Source organism: Callorhinchus milii, unplaced genomic scaffold, assembly GCF_018977255.1.
Source record: "Callorhinchus milii isolate IMCB2004 unplaced genomic scaffold, IMCB_Cmil_1.0 Scaffold4, whole genome shotgun sequence".
Taxonomy (NCBI): Eukaryota; Metazoa; Chordata; class Chondrichthyes; order Chimaeriformes; family Callorhinchidae; genus Callorhinchus; species Callorhinchus milii.
Window position 1 is genome coordinate 55447371 of NW_024704745.1, and position 12746 is coordinate 55460116.

Consider the following 12746-nt stretch of genomic DNA (forward strand, 5'->3'; position numbering starts at 1 on the left):
TACAAACTATCTTTCAGCAGTCCTCCTGCTATGAACCATCTTCCGCTGAGAGGCAAAGCAGCCAGTCTGCTCCGAAGGATTTTGGCAAAACACATTATAATTACTCAGAGGTGTGCACAAGTGATCCAGGACAAACCACTTTACATATTTCCCTTCCTCCCTCCGTATATGAAAGAAGCTAACATTCACTGCCACCTCTTTATGATGGTCTGGATGATTTTCTTTCTGGTGTGGGGTAGGAGGAGGTAGATTATTTGACGTGAAATCACATTCTCATTCCTTGACCCAGAAAGCACTATAGCTGGAAATGCTTCTTTTTTCTCTACAATTTATATTTTTTATTCTAAATGTTTCTGGTTGGGAAAGAGCAGCCATCTGTGCACTGAGAGTGACTCATGCCCTTAAAGCTCACTCTTGGTCACTGTTTTTCTCCATGCACATTAAATAAAATGACTTCAATTCAACTTATTCTGCTGTGGTTTATGCAGAAACAATGGTATCACAGTGATCTTCTATAAACATCCACCTCTCAGTCTGTCACAAATACATTTACACATTATTCATCGAAACATACTAAATATCTTCCACCCTCTCATCATTCCTGAGGACTAAAGGATATTTATATCACCAACACAGTAACCACATTATACTTAACTAACTTAATTAACCTTTTCAAATATCTGCTTTTAAGCAAGAAAGCTTCTAGGCCTACAACAATTGCAGACAGTTCTCCTGTTCTCAGTCTATTTCAAAATATAAATTATTGGTCTTGGCTATGAAACCGGCTGCCACTGGATTTGGTCATGTTATTCCTTCTCTCCATGCCCACTGCATCCATGTCTGCAGTCTCTCTTCCCAACCATGTCTGCAGTCTGTCTATGATTACAGTGGTGAGACATCACCTTGTTGACGAGTATCAACAAGATAATAATAATCCCTCCAAAAAAACCAAAAAACAATAATAAAAAAAAATTGGGTCATTTTCAATCTACGACTGTTTGTGGGACATTGCTGTGCGCAATTGGCTGCCGCGTTCGCCCACAAATATACAGTCAATTCACTTTACAGTGTGTTCTGTGAAGCGCTTTGGGACGTCCTCCCGACGTGAAAAGCGCTATATCAAATGCAAGGATTATTATTATTATTATTATTAACTAAACTATAAATGACTACACATGTCTTCAGTATTGGACCACTGTTGAAAAAGGCAAGACCATCAACATTAATGGCTTCAATAAAAGGTCTGCACTTCATAAAATATACATTTAAAAGACTCAGTACAAAACAGATAGAAGAGAAGGAATTTAAAACTGTAATGTATTTGCAGGATGGAGTCAACAGACTGAGTGTTAATGGCATTTGTGTTTGTGTTTATGAACCTCACCTGAACCATTTTGTTTTATTTATAGGATAATGGCATATTTACTTCCTGCAATCTACATTTATGTGTATGAGCTCCAAGCCCACTTAACAAAAGCTGTAATGTTACATTCTTCAATCATCCTGGTGATAATCATGATTGAAAGTAATCCCATGATGTCTGAAGGTTGAGGAAAGGGGCAAATGATCTCAAAGGACATTTACAAGATCTTTTATGACTATTTATGTTTTGACATCAGATCATACTGAAGTTAAATGTAAAACTGGAATATTCATCATGGCCTTTTGATATTAGTCGTAGTATATTAGGGATCAAATGATTACCAGACGGACTGTTCCATGTCCACATTAATTATAAAGTATATTATCCAACAAGAGCTGAATCTGAAATTACTAAAACAGACCCAGACAAACTATCAATAAGGTACACTTATTGATATCAAAGGACATTGCAGGGCTGATCATTTCCATTCATTAATATTATAAATCTGATCTTTCTAGGTTTATTAGGGTGAGTCAGCACGCTTCAATTTTTTATATGAAAAAAATTACTCACAGCATTGGTTTGTACCAATCATTCTTATATGTTTGCCATGCAGCTGGGAATGCTGCTATGAAGCTGCAGGTCAAGTGCTTCTGTTGGCTTATCACCACTGTGAAAGCCACACTCTGACCTCCTGGGAGCCACATGATTGCTAAAACACATTGTAATATATACAAGGCACTGCATTGTCTGAAACCTTTGTCCCTGTAACCTATTCTGTTAAAAGAGCTCATTTGTCTGAAATTTAGCACCACCAGTATCAGATGCCCATTATGAGGGTTCAGCTCTGACATAATATTCCCCGTTCATTGCCAGCAGCTTCTTCACCTGGGGAGTGACCTCGCATCAATGTGACACAAGTCATTTTTCATAAGCAGACACGTTTTTTTTCTGGAGAATAGGTACCCAATACACGTACACAAAAGAATTAATGATCAGAGGATGAATTACATTATTTTATGGGGAGAGCATTAGTACAGGGACTGTACAAATGGCTGTGGGAGAAAATTACACACAAATAAGCGATTACTACAATATAATACAAATTTACATTTAGATAGCACCTTTCACATCTCAAGGCACTTGACGATACTGGCTTGGGGGTGGGAACCGAGGGGGTGGGGAGGAGAAAGATGACCGAAAGGATTCTAGGTAGTTATTGGAAGTAGCTATTGACAAAGACCTTAAATGAAGCGAGGGAGGGAGTGACTCGGAGGAATTCCAGGATGGACTTCCAGAGAGTGGAGGCAGAAAAGCTGAAAGCCTACCTGCAGATGGTGGGCAGGTAGGATGGGGGAATTATTAAATCATTGGATCAATGGGTGTTTTGTGAAAATGCTGAAGCTTTTATTTTAACTCCACTTTGGATTTTTATTTACCAGAACACAGAATATTACAGCACAGAAACAAGTCATTCAGCCCATGAAGTCCTCACTGGTGTCTTTCCACACACTAGCTAACCGGTCGGTATCACTCTCCCAACCCTTTATTATTATTCTTCTTCAAACATCTAATTTTGTGTTAAAATAATTTATGGACTACACTTCAATAACAATTTATTGCAGAGAACTTCATATTCCAACTGCTCTCTTGTGTGTAAATGTTTTTTCTGACATCCCCTTTAATTCCTTCAACAATAATCTTAAATCTGTAACCCAGGTTTGAATCCTCCTAATAAAACACTTCACCAAAGAAAAACCATTACTCGCAGGCTGTGGTAAAACTGAGAAGAGACTCCTCAGGAAAAGGTGAGCACAGCTTTTCCTGAAATGGGAAAAACACAAATTCCTCATTCGCACAAGTCAAGGTGCTTAGAATTATGAAGAGAAACGGATGAGTTTCAGAGAGCAAACAATGACTTCCAACTCTAACCGATCAGTTTTCCATTTCTTGGCTTTGCTCACCATCAGCTCAGATTTGTGCCTTACAGAACACTCCATACTATCACATTCACTCCACAGCACCAGCTGATTGGGGCTGTCTTTAGAGAATTAGTTGTTGCTTTCCCCGGTCCAAATGCTGTATCCACTCTTCTGATGGAGAATTTCTACCACATGCCCCTATCTTTGATAAGGCGGTTGTCAATCAAGCTAACAACTTTGTCTTTACCCTTCAAACATTGCTCTTTGTCAAATGTCTTTCCCAAATCAAAGAATATTAAATCTACTATTTAATTCCTCCACAAAGATAGGTTCATAAGATTCAGCCTATTATTTCTGAACTGTCCACTGTGCTGTCCACTAGTTATGGCTTCTGTGCTTTTTAGATGAGTATTGATAGCAGTCTATTGTGCTCTTTAATCTATGATTGTCAATTTAAAAGAAAACGAAGACTGATCATAGAAGCTCTTCGCATTTTGTTCCTCAAAGTTGTATACATATGATAGTGTTTGTTCTGGATATTATTCTTTTATTCTGTATTTGATGGGCAGTGGGATAACTAAAGCAATAGGATAACACTGTGGTCACTTCCAGTGAAGGTATAAAGTGTTTATTTGACAATCATAATCCATTATAATAATAATAATCCTTGCATTTGATATAGCGCTTTTCATGTCTTCAAGACATCTCAAAGTGTTTCACAGAATATGCTGTAAAGCGAATTGACTGTATATTTGTGGACTGTATATTACTTAAATATTCTAGGCTCACACAGCTATGGTACTTCACAGAAGTAGCATACATCTGTCAAATAACATAGCTGAGTTAATTTTTTTTTGTTTAGACATAATGTTTAATCCAATCTCAGAAATTGGCAAGGTGATAAGGCACAACAACAAATGCAAGGATTATTATTATTATCATTAAGATAAAATACAGTGATGTCTCAAATACAGAGTGCAGTCAAACGAAAAACCACCCCAATGTCTCATTCATTTTTTAAATCCAGTCCTGAATTATTAAAATAAAACCATAATGTACTATAAATTTGCATGCATAACCTCGCCACAAATAATGCAAACCGCTTGAATGCACATTGGCAGGATTGTGTTTCTCATTAACAGTTTTACTGCAGCAAAATTGTCCTGAAACGAGCACCAGCTCTCAAGGATCAATTTGTGTAAACCAAAAATATATACTTCAGTCCTTGTGTGAGCTGAAAGTAACAAATGTGATAAAGGCATGAATTTGAAAGAGTGGAAATTAATTATAGCAAAGCTTATTTCTGTAAAATGAGAAGCCGTGCCCATAAATTAACCAAAAGCACAAATATAATCACTTAGCTCATGACTGACTGCCTTTCATAAAGTGTATATTATAATTTTTCAAACCAGTACACAATATCCCTGATTCCACAAGGTTTTAAAATATCTCAGTTTTCAATGTAAATACATGAAGTGCATTAGAAAACACATTAGAGACAAATTCTCAGTGGTTGTAAATGATGTGTTATCATTAGATTACTTTTAAAGGGCTGATTCTGGTTTACACAAGGGATTAGATTGATTTTAATTTCATGAATTTATCACGTTTACTATTTAACAATAAGAGGATATCTATCATACCAGAGGGTAGTGGTGGTGGTGGGGGGGAGGGGGTGCAGAGAAGGTGTGGAGAGAATTGCTATTTGTGCATTTATTAAACGTTTATTTAAAATTTATCTCCTCAAGCTGCAATATTCCAGTCACAAATTTAAAAATAATAGAAAATACCCACCAAACATTGGCATTGTGCCCAATGTGTACTTGTGCACTGTAAATTGGAAATGCAGAGACCCAATTACCTGCCTCACCAACATTATTTCTTACATAAAACATATATTACTGGCCCAAATCCATTACCAAAGTGTCTGCTGAGCATTGGACTATTGATGTTTGTTTGCATGCACTTAACATGATTTGACACTTGTTTCGTTCATTCAATCCAAATTGACAAAAGCTTACTTCTTCAGGATCCCCTGCTGATCAACATTATAGATCCACTGAAATAATCAGGCTAACTCCAAAACAGTTTTTTTAAAACTTACATTTGTTATAGTGGTTTTCACATCAGGGGGAAGTATCAAAGTGCTTGATAGGATTTAATTTAAAGTGCAGTGACTTTATTTTATAGGTGTTAGGTAGGCCAAGCTCTATACTTTTTCACCTTCAGACTCAACTTTTCGAAAATGCTGCTCACCAGTCTCCCAGCTCCACCTCCCACAATTTCCAGCTGAAACAGGATTCCATAGCCCACATTCCCTCCTGCATCAGAGTCCACGAGTCTATCACTTGGCCTCCAATGGCTCCCTATCCCCTTGATGATCCTCATACTTATCTTTGAATGCCTCCACACTGTCTCAGTGATGTTGTATGACCCTATTTCCCCAGCCACTTCCTCTACTCCTTCAACTCTGGCTTGTTTCATGCTCCCTACCCGCTTCACCTCACCATTGGTGGGTAAGCTGTCAGCCACATTGACCCTGGCCTCTGGAATTATTTCCTACATTGTGTCATACCAAAACCTTCACCCCTTCCCTCCTGACAGTCAAAACCCTTCTAAAGAGCTCTCTCTTTGACTGTGACTTCAACTATCTCCGCCCACTCCTATCTCCCAACTCAGACTCCCACTCAGCCTATGTAAAGCACTTTGAGATGTTCTCTCTATGTGGAAATTGTTATTTAAGTGCAAATTATTGTTGAGATACAGGTTCAGATATGTGGAAATCTTCAGAACAGCAATAGGAGATGAAAACAGATTACACTTAAATCAGAACATTAGCTGCAAGAACAAGGATGCCATAAACAGAACGAAAATCCTATAGTAGCAAGAATGTTTTTCTTATAGTAGCAAGAGTTTTTCACAGAAAACATAATTTTAAAATTAGAAAAAAATGAAATAAAACCTATAAACCAAGTGTATTGCAACTTGTTTTTCTTTTGAATTATAGCTTGAGTAAAACAGATGACTTGAAGGAATGAAAATGCAAGGACATTATTAATATTTTAATGCTTGATATATTCTTGAAGGAAACAAAACATACCAGATAATAATGCCAGATGAAGGCTATTTGTGAAAATATTACAATACCACAAAGAATTTGTATGACTTTTATGATTTTTTCTTTTTGCTGCCTTGCAAATTAGATCAAGAAATACAACCATGACTGGAATTAGATTTTCCCCAACAGCATTATGGCCACAGTGAGCTGACATTTCTGTTTTGGTAACCACAGGGAGTAAACAGGGCAGAGTAGCAAGAGGTTATGCCAACATTCGATGTTTAGTAAGATTTTCTAATTTCACAGCACTTTAAAACTGTGAGCTACCAATTATTGCAGACACATGGGGAGAAACTACCTTCTCTTTTCAAATCCAGCGACAACCACATAGTATTTTGCAGTGTAGTGTTTTTTAGCCGCACCCTCCTCCACCCGTGCATGATTTGTCACAAAATGATCCGGACTTGGATTTTAATTAATAATAATAAAATCCTTGCATTTGATATAGTGCTTTTCACGACTTCTAGACGTCTCAAAGCGCTTCACAGAATAGACTGTGAAGTGAATTGCCTGTATATTTGTGGGCGAAACGCTGCAGCCAATTACGCACAGCAGTGTCCCACAAACAGTCATGGTTTTTGAAGTGACCAATTTATTATTGTTTTATTTTCTTGAGGGATTATTAGCAGGCGTGTGGAGTAAGGAAACTTGCCCAAGGTTTCACCCTGCTGGAAATCGAAACCAGGTCTCTCGCTTCCAAAGCGAGTGCTCTAACCACTGAGCTACAGGACTCCATTATAAAATAAAGTAGAGATTTCATTTGTGCTCTTGACAAACGATTGCATAAAACGTTACAAAGAAGCAAGTGGCGAACTGCAAATTATATCATCACAAGTCTGTACTTCCCATCTATCAAGGTGCTCCTGACAGCTGCGTAATTGCTCTTAGGAGCAGCTGATTATATTAATGCAAGCCCTATTCTCAATAGAACACTGCACTATTCACGTTTATGCATCAATGAGTCTGGTTTTCCTATTTGACAGCTACATTTAAGAAATTTGTTGTGAAACATCCTCACTACTTTTGACTGACTGCAGTGCATTGCAAGTACAAGTGTTAATCTACTATTACCCTTGGGCAAAGAGTCCAGTTGTTCCCTAAGTGAAAGCTGTTGCAATGCATTAGGTATTGTCTTTTTTTTTACGTAATGTGTTAAAAACAAAGGTGCAATATGCTGGTGGTAAACAATTTCAGAATACACTGTTCTATCAATCTTTGCATATACAGGTCAGAAACATGGTGGTTCTTGGATTTATTTAGTGGAGAAGTCCTGCTGATTTGGTACTTTGCATTAACAGCGATCCAGTTTATTTTATTTGAACAGCAATCAAATGTGCATCCTTATTGCATTTGCCCACAAAATCTAGTCAACTCACTACAAGGTGCTATATCAAATGCAAAGATTATTATTATTAACTTTTACCAAGGATTGTTGAATATGTTAACCTAATCTCCCCTCACCCTTTTTCAACTCTCAGTTATATTGAGTAGATGTGGTCCAAAATCTCTCTAGAATTCCATCCTGGAGTCCCTCCAACTCGCCCCTCCTTCCCCACTTTCAAAGCCTGCCTCAAGATTTGCCTCTGACAGGACTTTAATCTACTGGTCCGGACTCTCCCTTCCAACCACACCCCAGTCCAGCCACCTGTGGAAGGACGTCCTCCTAATGTGATAGATAGGCTTTACATAAGTGAAAATTGTATTGCAATATTTTCTTTTGTTCCTAAAAGCAATGCTCTCTTTGTTGACCGTATCATCCTTCACATAATAGTTAACTTGAAAGACAGGTAGTTACCAATTCACTGCAAGCAAAGATGAACAGAAATTCACAGTGACTGGAGTGTTTGCTTTCTTTCAGGTCTATGAAAGTCCTGTAGCTCAGCGGTTAGAGCACTCGCCTCACAAACAAAAATCCTGGGTTTGATTCCCGCAGGGCAAAACCTTGGGCAAGTTTCCTTACTCCACCCGCCTGATAATAATCCCTCAAGAAAAAAAAATAATAAATTGGTCACTTCAATCCACTGTCTGTGGGAAACTGCTGTGGCTGACACATTTCGCTCACAAATATACAGTCAATTCACGTTACAGTATATTCTGTCAAGTGCTTTGAGACATCTAGAAGATATGAAAAAGCACTATATCAAATGCAAGGATTATTATTTATTATTGTTGTGTAGACCATTTTAATAGGTCCATCAAGAACAACAAATCATGTTAAAACTGTCTACTCATTTCTATCCATTCCAAAAATGACCTCACCTCAGGCACTGACAGTATCACCATCCATGGTTGCACACTCAACCTTGCTAAGCCAGTCCAGAACCTTGGGGTCTTGTTTGACCCTCAACTATCTTTCTACCCCACATCTGTGACATTGACCCGCTCTGCCTTCCCCCACCTCCACAACGTCGCCCGGTTCTGACACTGTCTCACACTGCAGCCGCCGAAACCTCATACATACCTTCATTACATCGAGGCTCGACTACGCAAACTCACTGCTTGTTGGCCTCCCCAACTCTTCCCTCCACAGGCTGCAGATCATCCAGAACTCTGCACACCATGTCCTCTCCCCCACTAGGCTCCATAACCCTATCACCCCCATCCTTGCCCAACTCCACTGGCTTCCCATCACACAGAGGATACAGTTCAAGATCCTGGCCTTCACCTTCAAAGTCCTCCATGGTCTTGCTCCCCCCTGCCTCTCCAACCTCCTAACCCCCTACCATCCCGCTCGTTCCCTCTGCTCAGCGGGCTCTGGCCTGTTTCACATCCCCCAACTCGCTCACCCCACTATCGGCGGGTGGGCCTTCCACCACTCTGCACTCACCCTCTGGAACACCATCCTGCAGTCCCTCCACCTCGCCCCTTGCCTTGCCACCTTCAAGACCCACCTCAAGACCCTCCTCTTCAACTTTGATCTCCCTGCTTCCCCACATGCCCTCCACCCTCCCCCATCCCGACCCTCAGCTCGGGTCCGAAACTCTGTCTGTCCAGCACCTTGGGACGTGCTCCCGACGTGAAAGGCGCTATATAAATGTAATTTTGTTGTTATTTTTACTGAATCATTATTACAGGATCACCCTGTACAACATTGTAAGAGGATAAATTGTTACTTTCATTAATTAGTATACATTAGACCCTGGTTAAGGTTTTCAGTTCACATCTTCAGTTATAATATAATAATAATCTCTGCATTTGATATAGCGTCTCATCAGTCTTCGAGACGTCTCAAAGCGCTTCACAGAATATACTGTAAAGTGAATTGACTTATATTTTATGCGTGAATTAATAACATTGCTGTAGGGCAAAAATGTAGCAAGGTAGAAAAGTGCCAATCCACAAGCTTTTATTGCCACTCCTCACTATCAACAGCTTGTGTATTCTCCACAACTTTGCTGCCCACTGATAGAGTTCTGTCATTCAGTTCAACAACCTTCGCAGAAAAGCTCCTTGCCCTCTGGGAGAATCTTTATATAAATATCCTCCTCTTACAAATGAAATGCCTACAAAATATGTAGTCACTACTCTTTTCAATCTATCCTGTGAAAAGCTTGAAGGCATCCCCAGATGTGAAATGCGTTATAATAAATACACTTACAACCTTTTTTCCCCCTGAAATCTGTTGTATTTAAAAAACTTAAAAATAGTTTTTAAAAAAAAACAGGAGTGAGAGATAATCTCCCTTCAGCATTATTAAACATTACTGCAAACAGAAAGGATTCTAGAACAAAATAATGCATTTTGCTTCCAGGCAAACATTACATTTTGCTACTTGTGACTTGTTGTTTCTGACTTAAGCAGCAGATATATCTGAGAACATGAACATGCACAGACCTGTACTGTATTCATCCAATTCAATGGGGAATTGGCTGGTGGGGGACAAAAAATAACAAGCATCTTCAGTTCTTCAACTTACAGTTCAACAATGCAATTTACATTAATGTGTCGCTTTCACATTGCAGGACACCTCATTGTGCTGCAACAGGTATCTTGTGCTGAACTTCATTCGTACCTACAGAAATGTATCATCACATCCAAGGAACTGACAGTCAAACCAGATTCCAATTTAGGCATTATGCTTCTACCTGGATCCATCAGGTGATTCAATGTTGGAATAGCATAGGTTTAGCTGCTATCTATTTACTTTATTTAAGGGAGTCTACTTGAGTCTTCACACTCTCTCACTAGCAAGTAGATTGATTCCTTGTGTGTTCAGCTAGGTTAAACAAGTCATACACACTCAGCGCTCTGATCCACTCAAAAACTCTGAGCATGCTTTCCAGGCGCTAGTACATAACATATTTGCATGTGCACAGGCTACATGCTTCAGAGAAAACAAGTGCCTGCAAACCTTTAAAGCAGCCATGTCTTAAATATCTGTGTATTTATCTATCAAGCGCTCTGAGACGCTACCCTGTGTGGAGGGCATTATATAAATGCAAGCTGTTGTATCTCACACATAGTGCAGGGGTAACCCATTGTAACACGGTGATTGGGATTCATAAAATCCTATAACCATCATCACTTCCACACATGTGAAAAGTGACATTGGTGGTGTCCTGATAAACCAGAAGTCGGTCTTTTTTTNAGTACAGGAAGCAAAATGGCCAACTTCCAGGACATTAGGTTGCCACTGATACCACTTTGTGCTTCTGGACGTACAGTAAAGGAAGTGACATCAACAGGAACCTGATAATCTGGAAGTTGACCATTTTAGCATGAAAGATGACACGCATTCAGGAAGCAAGCGTACCAGCTGTTCACATGCATGGTGAATAGGGAATTCACTGCAACTGCGTTACAACAAAATTTGCCCTATAAAGAAGCATGTTACAATGTGTGTTGTTCATTGCTTCTGGTATTTAATACATGATCCTGTTCACGTTTCTTCAAGTCAAAGTAATCTTTTGGTCAACATCTTCCAATTCCCCTTTTTTGTTCAGTGATCACCCTATGTGCCAGGCTGACTCTCATCTCTGAGTCAGAAGGCTGTGGACTTCTGAACTCATACGGACCAAAGTAGACTGGGGCTGTGCTGCATTGTTAGAAGTGCTGTCCTTTGGACCATGTGAAAGGCATTAAATCAAATGTATTATTATTTTATCATTTTGTGTACAGCTGTTCAAGACATTCATCCTAAGTGGAAAATAATAATAATAATCCTTGCATTTGATATAGCACTTTATCATGTTTTTGAGATGTCTCAAAACGCTTGACAGAATGTACTGTAAAGTGAATTGACGGTTTATTTTGTGGGCGAAACGCACCAGCCAATTGCCAGTGTCCCACAAACAGTCGTGGATTGAGTGACCAATTTTTTTTGAAAGAATTATGTTTTTGAAGGAATTATATTGTATAATGCTATACAAGTGAATGTTATTATTGAAGTCAATCAAAATATGTTTGGAATTATTTTCTAGTATTTACATGGAGCTTAAGCTCCACTCACTTGGCAAACAGCTGCTCTAGTACATGAGGAAAATCTTAACAAGTGAAAATAATCTTGAACTCTGAAGAATCACTGGTCCTATTTTTTTCCTTCTCTGATTTTCATATCTCCCTGCCGTCCTGAAGGCATTTGACTGTTTTTTTCCATCTGGGCTGGCGATCTGGGTATAATTCCACAACCTGTGAACTCCCTCTGGTATCTCATTCAAGCGTCAATGAAACCTGCATCAGTATGTGTTCAAAAACACGCACACATACACACATGCATATACACACAGATGCATTACTTTCATACTCGTGTCCTGGACTCAACCATCTTTCCTGGCAAATGGTCTTGTCCTCAATTACCCTGAGCAAGGAAAAACTTCCTGGTGTCTGTCCAGAAATTGCAACTCTAAGCCTATATCTTATAGAGCACTCGCCTCACAAGCGAAAGACCTGGATTTGATTCCCGGCAGGGCGAAATGTTGGGCAAGTTTCCTTACTTCACACACCTGTTTATCTAGCAATGTAGGAACCTGGTTATTAGTCGATTCATAGATCACTTTTCTGGGGATAATAATCCCTCAAAAAAAATCAATAATAATTTGGTCACTCAATCCACGACACTGCTGTGCGCAATTGACTGCTGAGTTTCGCCCACAAAATATAGTCAATTCACTTTACAGTATATCCTGTGAAGCACTTTGAGACATCTCAAAGGTATAAGGTGCTATATCAAATGCAAGGATTATTATTATTATTATCTTCTTGTTCTATTATCTTGTTCCAAAGTATTGATCTGGGTTTATTTTTTCAATCCCACTTGAAATTTTACACACCTCTATGGGGCCCACCTGTCTTCTGTCCCGAATGAAGAGCTCCAGCTTGTCTACTCATTGCTCATTTTTTGAAC

At 39.1% G+C, this 12746-nt stretch overlaps 1 protein-coding gene and 1 non-coding gene across 2 annotated transcripts in view; both read right to left on the bottom strand.

Annotated features, from left to right (window-relative positions):
• Window positions 1–12746, bottom strand: part of LOC103184290 (protocadherin Fat 3) — a 390074-nt gene that overhangs the window by 257894 nt on the left and 119434 nt on the right.
• Window positions 7064–7135, bottom strand: trnap-ugg. The gene has a single exon. It is a non-coding gene; the product is annotated as a tRNA-Pro (tRNA).